This window comes from Tenrec ecaudatus, chromosome 12 (genome assembly GCF_050624435.1).
Source record: "Tenrec ecaudatus isolate mTenEca1 chromosome 12, mTenEca1.hap1, whole genome shotgun sequence".
Lineage (NCBI taxonomy): Eukaryota > Metazoa > Chordata > Mammalia > Afrosoricida > Tenrecidae > Tenrec > Tenrec ecaudatus.
In genome coordinates, this window is record NC_134541.1 from 77,123,412 (window position 1) to 77,133,197 (window position 9,786).

The following is a 9,786-nucleotide window of genomic DNA, read 5'->3' on the forward strand; positions in this document are numbered from 1 at the left end:
TCTCCTACTCTCATGTCCCCTTGATAAAATACACATTATTATTTTCATATCCTACACCGACTGCTGTCCCCCCACCCCCACAGTTCCTATTGTTTGTCCCCTTGGGGGGTGCGGTTATGTGTTGATCATCATGATTGATTCCCCTTCTCCCTTCCTCCCCTCCTCCCCACCACGGTCCCCCCACACTCATTCTTCATATAATCTAGCTTCTTTGAATATTTGCCTTTCATATTGATTGAATAAGTATGTCAAGGCTACAACCCTGACACACATCTTTCCTGATTTTGAACCATACCGTATTCCCTTGTTCTATTCACATAATTACCTCCATGTACAGGAGGTAATGAAATGTTGGGGATTCCCATTTTTCTCAAGGCTGTCCATACTTTGTTATGATCCACACAACCTAACATCTTGACATAATCAATAAAAACACACCATTTTTGATATTTTCTGCTTTCAGTCAAGATCCATTAACATCAATATCCTTTGTCCCATGTCCTCTTCTGAATCTGAATCTGGCCAGAACCTTTAGAAACTCCCTGTCAATATACTGCTGCAAGTATTGTTGGATGCTCTTCAGCATGTGCTATTAATGATAGTGTACTATCATTTCTATAAGCATTCTGTTGGGTCACTTTTTTGGAATGGGTACCAGTCAGTTAGTCAAGTAGCTGACTCCCAAATATCTTTGAATAGATGAATAAGTGTTTCCAGTGCTTCACCAGTTTAATGAAACATTTCAATGTGTATCACATGAATTCCCAAGCCGTCCTTTTGGCTAAGGTTTTCAGTGCACTTGAACTTCTTCCTTCAGTACCATTACTTCTTGCTCATACGCTACCTCCTGGTGTAGTAGCATATCAACTACTCTGTTTTGGCACAGTGACTGTGTATTTTCTTCTATCTTCTTTGGATGCTTCCTGTATCATTCAGTATTTTGCCCATAGATTGTATAACTATTGAAACTTGAGGATTAATTTTTTTTTCTTGTGTTCTTTCCTCTTCTTGAGATGGTCTAAAAATTTAGGTTGGATAGATTCAAGATCATATTTTGGCTCTTGTGAACTTGGTTTAATTTTTTTCAGTTTCAACCATAATTTATATCTGAACAATTGATGGTCTGTTTCATAATCAGCCTCTGGCATGGTTTCAATTGCAGATATTAAGTTTTCCATTGTGTCATTCTACAGATGTAGTCAACTTGGTGTCTGTGTATTATCACATCTGGAGAAGTCCATGTGCATAGTAGTCATTTGTATTGTTCAAAACAGGTACTTGCTATTAACAAATCATTGGTCTTGCAAAATTATAGCATGTAGTCTCCAGCTTTGTTTCTGTCACCAAGATTATATTTTCCACATACTGTTCCCTAGTCTTTTATTCCAACTTTTGAATTCCAATTTGAAATAACAGCAATAATTATCAATGCATCTTGATTGCCTGTTGGATCAATTTTAGACCAAAGGCTGAAGACATTGCTACACTTCCTCAAATTTTTCATCACTAGCTTTTGTAGTTGATGCATACAGTTGAATAATAACTACTGATTGAGTTTCTTTGGAGGTGGATATATAGAATCCTATCACAGTCAGCACTGTGCTTCAAGATAGATCTTAAAATGTCCTTTTTTTGAAGATGAATGCAATGCCATTCATCTTGGTTGTATAATTTCTGGAATATTAAGCCATAGGATTTTCTGATTCAAAATGGCCAATGTAATTTTATTTCAGCTCACCAATGCCTAAAATATCAATCTTTATATGTTGCAATTCATTTTTGAAAACTTCCAATTTTCCTAGATTCATGTTTTGTGCAGTTCAAGGTCCAATTATTAGATTTGTGCAGCTGTTTCTTCTCATTTTGAATTGTGCCCCATCAGCAAATGAGTATCCTGAAGACTTTACTTCTGCAGCCTTTACTCCAGTCACATCACCATGGTCAATTCTGCTTTTAAAACGGACTCCTCCTCCATCACATCTTAAGTGCCTTCCAACCCAAGAGGCATATATTTAGGGTCTATATCTGACAATGTATGCTTCCATTCCATCCATTAGGTTTTCATCAGCTGACAATATTTTGTGCTATGCTTAAGGTTTTGCGAAGATACTTCCTCTGAAGTAGGCAACTGGTTCCTTCTTCACCATGTGCTCGAATCTCTGCTGAAACTATTCACTTTGCATGACCCTGCTGGCATTTGAAATATCAGTGAAAAGGTGAGTCAGTCAGGGTGCAGTACAGCACCAATGAAATATACAACTTCCCTCTAGTTCTTTAATGCTTCCTCCCAACTAATATCATGATCCCAATTCTACCTTGCAAATCAAGTAAGACAAAAGTATGTAGATGGGTACAGATAAGAGCTGGAAACACAGGGAATCCAGGACTGATAAACCCCTCAGGACTAACAATGAGAATAGCGATAACAGAAGGGGAAGGGGAAGGGTGAAAGGGGGTAGATCACAAGGATCTGCATATACCCCCTCCCTGGGGAATGGACAACAGAAAAGTGGACATTGACCAGTGTTAGACATAACAAAATAATAACAATTCATAAATTGTCAAGGGTTCGTAAGGAAGGGAGGGTAAGGGACGGTGGGGAAACATGAGGAGCTGATATCAAGGACTCAAGTAGAAAGAAAATGTTTTGAAAAAGATGATAGCAACAAATTTAAGAATGTGCTCGACACAAAGGGATCCCGAGGGAGTATAAAGGATGGTCTTCCGGGCCAGGACGTGGCGCCTCACAAGCTACACCTAGAAAACACTCCTAAAGGCCAACAAACTGACCTTGAACTACTAGCAATTTTTCTTTTAATATTTGCTATCTTTTTGTTTAGTCTTTTTAAAATTTGTTTTGTTTTTTACCTTGTAAATTTTGTATGTTAGTGGCTTTTCTGCTTATCAGCGTGTCGATGTTGCTTCTGTCAAAGCCATGTTCTTATGGGCCACCTGGGCGCAGTCAAAGTCATATCCATTTGTATGCACATATTACTATGTCAGCAGGTCCACCTAGACAAGATAGGCTGGACAAATAATGAGAGAAGAAAACAACAGGACCAACGGTCCTGGAGGGACATGAGAGCATGAGAGGTAGGGGAAGGGAGGAGGTGTTGCCCAACACAGGGACAAGGGAACAGCGAGTGGTTCAAAACCAGAGGAGGGAGGGGAGGGAGGACTGGAAGGGAGTGACCAAGAACAAGGTAACTGAGAGGAATTACTGAATCCAGAATGAAGGCTAAACATGGTAATGGGTCGGGAGGAAAGTGAAAGGAAATAGAGGAAAGAAGTAGGAGGCAAAGTGCATACAGAGAAGCCTAAATACAGACATGTACATATGTAAATATATTTATGATTATGGGGGCAATAGATTTATATGCATATATTTATAGGTTCAGTTGTAGGGTAGCAGATGGACATTGGGCCTCCTCATGCACAATCCCCCAATACAATAGCACCTCGCCCTGCTAAACAGCCATTGCAGGATACCCATCTTCCCGACATGATCACTGAAGACAGACGTGTGTGTAAGCAAATTTGGTGAAGAAAACTGATGGTGCCTGGCTATCAAAAAGATATAGCGTCTGGGGTCTTAAAGGCTTAAAGGCAAATAAGCGGCCATCTAGCTCAGAAGCAACAAAGCCCACAGAGAAGAAGCACACGGCCTAAGCGAATACAAGGTGTTGAATGGACCATGTAGCAGATACAAAGGAACAAAAACAATCATTGTGTGATCACCTTCCTCACATAATTGCTGAAGACGAAAGTGTGCATAAGCAAGTGTGGTGAAGAAGGCGGATGGTGCCCGGCTACTGAGAGATATAGCGTCTGGGGACTTTAAGGCTTGAAAGCAAACAAGTGGCCATCTAGCCCAGAAGCAACTGAGCCCACACGGAAGCAGCACACCAACATAGGTGACCATGAAGGACAGAGGAGACCAGGTCTCCAACAACAAAGGTGGGGTGGTGGTGAGAATCACATCACCGTGAAAGAGGGGGAGTGCATGATGTGGACCCAATGCCCACCTGTAGACAGCTGGACACCCCTTCCAGAGGGGTAGTGAGGAGGAGATGGGCCACTCAGGGTTCAGTGTAGCAACAATGAAACTCAAAACCTTCCTCTAGTTCCTGAACGCTTCCTCCCCTCCCAATCATCATGACCCCAATCCTACCTTGCCTTGCGGACCTGGTTATACCAGAGGATGTACAGCGGTGCAGTGGGGATCTGGAGGCACAGGGAATCTAGGACAGACGAACCCCTCAACACCAGCGGTGGGAGTGGCGACACCAGGAGGGAAGGGCGTGTAGAAAGGGAGAACCTATCTCGGAGATCTATGTGTAACCTCCTCTCTGGGAGATTGGCAAGGGGGAGGCGGGTGAGGGGAGACGCCGGGGAGTGTAAGATAAGATATAATAATGATTATTTATAAACTATCAAGGGACCAGGGGTGGAATCGGGGAGGGAGGGGGATGGGTGAAAAAAAGGGAAACCGAGCTGATTCCAGGAACCCAAGTGGAAGGTGAATTATGAGAGTGACGAGTGCAACGAATGTATAAGGGTGCTTTGCTCAATTGATGTATGTACAGATTGTGATAAGAGCCTTATGAGCCCCAATAAAAAGATTTTAAAAAAAAAGAATGTGCTCGACACAATGGATGAGTCCTCCATAAAATGATTTAAGAATAAGGAAATACCAATGACAAGTTTACAGCATGGAAGCCATACACAAGCCACCACAATATGACAATTGACAAGTGGTTAGTTGTGACCTAATAATTTACAATGACGGAACGTCCTCCAGGACGGGACCTGCTTCCAAGGTAATGTTGAGACAAAGTTTACTCATATTTTGCTGCATTTGATTCTTGAATCTGGCTTGCCAACTTCTGGTTCTTCAGATTTGAGCCAACAAGCTGCCATATTACCCATTAATCAGCAGCATGCTGTTTTATTTGCTGACCTTGAATTCATTCACTACTGTAGTCAGAAGCCTGTCCCTAGCTCCTTCTTGAGTAGGCAAAGCCTCCAGATAACATCTGACCTCCTGACTTAAACTTGCTTGCTTCTGCAACTAACTGAGCCATTTCTTTGATATAAGCTTCTCTCTCTCATCTATCTGTCTATCTGTCTATCTATCTATCCATCCATCCATCCATCTGATATCTATCAGCTTCAGTGATTTTGCCTCTCTAGAGCAGGGTTTCTTAAACTTTTCCCACTTGTTTCTCCTCTTGCCATAGAGATTTTTGAGTGACTCCGGGTATATTGGTATATAAAATATGGATATGAATCAGACATTTCTTGATCACAAATCTTAAAGAAATTTATTTTAAAACAATTCCTTAGAACACATACTACTTGTTCAAGATTATAGCAAATTTGCAAACTAAAGAAATGAATGTGCTTGTTTATTTTTGCACAAAGAAATAAATCTTAAGAGAATATCAGCTACTGCAGGAAGTAGAACATGTTCAATGTTTTTCAGAGTTGACATTGGCATTTCAATCTCATAATCATCGCTGTTGATACCACTACTTGACAGCAATACATAGCCAAGATGGCAGTGGTATGCTCAGAGCTATTTCATAAATTGTTGGAAATTCTCTTCTAATCCCAAGCCAAAATCCATTTATATACTTTTTAGGCAACTCAAGGTAAAAACTTGTGTCACTTGATAGATTGACTAATTCTTCTTGAATTGTTAATGGTAGATGTCTACATTTTAAATTATCAGTTGAGTATGGTTTATGAACCCAGCTTAGTGGGTTTTTTATCAAAATTTAAGGGAAATATTTCTGAAAATATATCTGCAAGCACTTCAGAACACCAGTTTTAACTCTTAAAGTCAAACCTTTAAGGTGGTTATTTTCAAGGTATCGGTAGTTGTAAACATTTGTAAAGAACCATTTCCACCCTATTCTGCCATAAGTTAACTTTTTAAAGTAAAACTTACAATTGTATATTTTAACCTAAGGATGTTATAGTCTGTTTGAAGCAGTATCATTTGATAAAAGGGTTTTATGAATTTCATATCCATGCTTTTCTTTATGAATGATTTCTGGCACTTTAATAGTAGCAGGTTAATAGGAGATCTCTAGCATGTGGCTTTTTAGTTTTTACAATTAAATAACAAGATCCTTAAGATGCAAGTAAATATTTTTCAACAGTAACAAATTTCTCAAAATATATTTTCTTTATTTGAATATTTTAAGCCATTTAAAATATTCCTTTGTTTTATTGCAATATATTGTGTGCTTGGTATTAAGATGTTGTTTGGTTTGACTGGTTTCATTCTCTCCACAGCTAAAACTGCATCACAAGTAATGCAAAGTGTGTTTTCTACATCATCATTATTAGTAGTAAACTGGTATTGCAAAACGACTCAACACATTTCCTTTTTCTTGTCAATTTAGGTGTGCTACACCCTGGTAACAAAAACGTGGACACAGTGTCATCAGAATCTTTCCTTCTTTCTGGTGGTGTAGTGGTTGTGAGTTGGCCTGAGATCCGCAAGGTCTGCAGCAACACAAGGGTTCCTTAGAACACTGATGAGGGAAATCATAAGCAAAGAAACTAGAAAGAAATGAATAGGTCATATTGTGGTAAGTGTTCAGAAATAGAGGGCAGGAATTGTTTCACAAAGTCACATTTAGAAAGTAATATTAAAGCAAATAAAAGAAAAAATAACGGTAAATACGTTACACTCACAATCTGTATGCTTAGAACCAAGTGTTGTTGGTTGTCACTGAGTTGCCATGTACAGTGGGGCGGGAGGTATCATGGGGAGAGTAGCCCAATCCTTTACCATTCCTATAATTGGTTGATAATTACACAATGTTCGCTAATGATCCATATGATTTTCACTAGTTGTTTCTTTGAAGTAGATGTGCAGGGCTTTCTTCCTAATCCATCTGGAGGCTATACTGATGGACAATGGAATATTAGTTTCAAGATATGTTAACAAATATTGAAATAAAGTACCACAAAGGAGATCATTATTATGATGGATTTTAAAGACATATCTTTTAATCTTTGATAAAACAATGGTTAAGAAATAAAGGATATTGGTTATGAGTATTATAATAGTGTGTTAGTCTGGGTAGACTAGAGAAATAAATACAGGGACTCATATGTATATAAGAAAGAGGTTTATAAACAAGAACAATTGAATATTGAGAAGGCATCCCAACTCAGTCCAGTCCACCCCCTTAAGTTCCATACTAGCCCATATCTCCGACAACAATCGACAAAGTCCTCCTCAGACTCATGAAACACATGCAACAACACTGAATACAGGACAATCACAGGACAGTGGGTAGAAAGTCGTGTGGATCCAGTGGCGTTGTAAGCATCGCAGAGCTGGCAGGGGTCTCTACATGGTTTCTCCAGGTCCAGGGCTCTGGCTGTATCAGGGCAAGTCTAGGTGGCTTCTCCTCAGGGATGTCTCACAGGGAGTGAGCATTGTTACTAGAGCCTCCAAGGAAGTTGAGTAGTGAGAAAGAGGTGTCTCACGTCTCCAAAGAGGAAAAATACCAGAGTTCCCAGAATTCTCCAGGGAAGGCCATGCCCACACAGAAGCCTCATTGGCTATGACCTGACTGACAGACTAAACTCCACCCCTTCATTCTTAATCCTGTCAAGTCCCAAATTGAAACCAGAGTATGTAACCACCAGAGACAAAAATTAAACAGAGAATAATCTAAGCATCCTCATCCTCAGAGAGCGACAAAATAATTCACAAATAAAAATCTACAATGCGATTTTTATATATATGTAAAAAATGTAAAACAAGTTACTGTAAAACTAGAAGTTGAAAAAAGGTTTTTTAAGTTAAACTTTAATTTTTCTGTTAGAATTGTGTAAAATCAAAACACAAACTCACTGCTATCAAGTTGATGCCTACATAGTGGCCCAGTAGGACAAGGAAGAACTGTCCTTGTGAATTTCTGAGACTGTACCTATTTTTATGTCCACAAAGCCTTTTATTTCTTACATGGAGTGGCTGGTGGTTTAGAACCACTGGCCTTGAGGGCCATAGCTCAACGTGTAACCATTATACCACCAGGACTTCTGAATCAGTTGATGGATCTATAATGTTGGCTATTGTGTTTCAAACCATTAGTTTGTGTTCAATTAGAACACAAACAAGGTTAATTTTTACCATTGTAAATTGATCTGGATGGTCTGCCATAGTGCACTTCATCTTCAATGTAATTTTGACTCTTCTTAAAATGAGTTATTTGGCATTGAATGTACAAATGTGCTTTACACAACTGATGTATGTATGGATCATGATAAGAGTTGTATGAGCCCCTAATAAAATGATTTTAAAAATAAGTTATTCATATATAAACTGCTGATTTCTTTGGGACATTGTTTCCATAAACTTTTTATAAATTATAAATAATTCAACTATTCTTCTACCAGAATTTCACCACCATAAATTTGATGTTCATTCTTGCTTCAACTTTATCAGGATTCATGTTGTTTTAATAGCAGTTCTTTATACACTTGTGTCATTTCTTTGTTAGTGTCTCAAATTATATACTGCTCAGAAATTTTATAATGAGTTAGTAGGAGTTTATTTTGGTACAAAAAATAGATTCATATATAGTTTTTAAAAATATGAATCTTAAATGAACTTTTTGAAGACCCCCTCTTACATTAAACAAAATATTATTCAGCAATAAAGAGAAATTAACTTCTTTAGACATATTGCAACACAGATATTGTATGATTGTATGATTCTATTTATTGAAAACATACATATAACACATATCATTTTGTGCTCACCTCCCCGACAAGATCGCTGAAGACAAAGGGGTGCATAACAAAAGTGATGAAGAAAGCTGATGGTGCCCAGCTATCAAAATATATAGCATCTGGGATCTTAAAGGCTTAAAGATAAACAAGCGGCCATCTAGCTCAAAAGCAACAAAGTGCACATGGAAGAAGCACACCAGCCTGTGTGATCAAGAGGTGTCGAAGGGATCAGGTATCAGGCATCAAAGAACAAAAATCAAATCATTGGGAATGAGGGTGTATGTGCAGATTTGAGATCCAAGACCCATCTGTAGGCAACTGGACATCCCTTTACAGAAAGGTCACAGGGAGGAGACCAGCCAGTCAGGGTGCCGTGTAGCAATGATGAAACATACAACTTTCTTCTAGTTCCTAAATGCTTCCTCCCTCCCCTCTTTCCCCCACTATCATGATCCCAAATCTACCTTACAAATATGGCTAGACCAGAGGATGTACACTGGTAAAGATAGGAACTGGAAACACAGGGAATCCAGAACAGATGATCCCTTCAGGACCAGTGCTGAGAGTGGTGATACCAGTAGGGTAGATGGAGGTTGGGGTGCAAAGGGGGAATGGATTACAAGGATCTACATATAACCTCCTCTCTGGGGGATGGGCAACAAAAAAGTGGGTGAAGGGAGACGTTGGACAGTGTAAGATATGACAAAATAAAAATAATTTATAAATTATCAAGGGTTCATGATGGAGGGGGGAGCAGGAAAGGCGGGGTAAAAATGAGCTGATACCTAGGGCTCAAGTAGAAAGCAAATGTTTTGAGAATGATGATGGCAACATGTACAAATGCGCTTTACACAATGGATGGATGCATGGATTGTGATGAGTTGTACAAAACCCCAATAAAAGTATTAAATTATAAAAGAAAAGAAAATATACAATAGGCAAATTCTCACAAACCTAAAGTTATTACCAGAGGAAGATGAGAGGGCGGGGTAAAGAGGGCTTGTTGCTTAGGAAACACTGAAC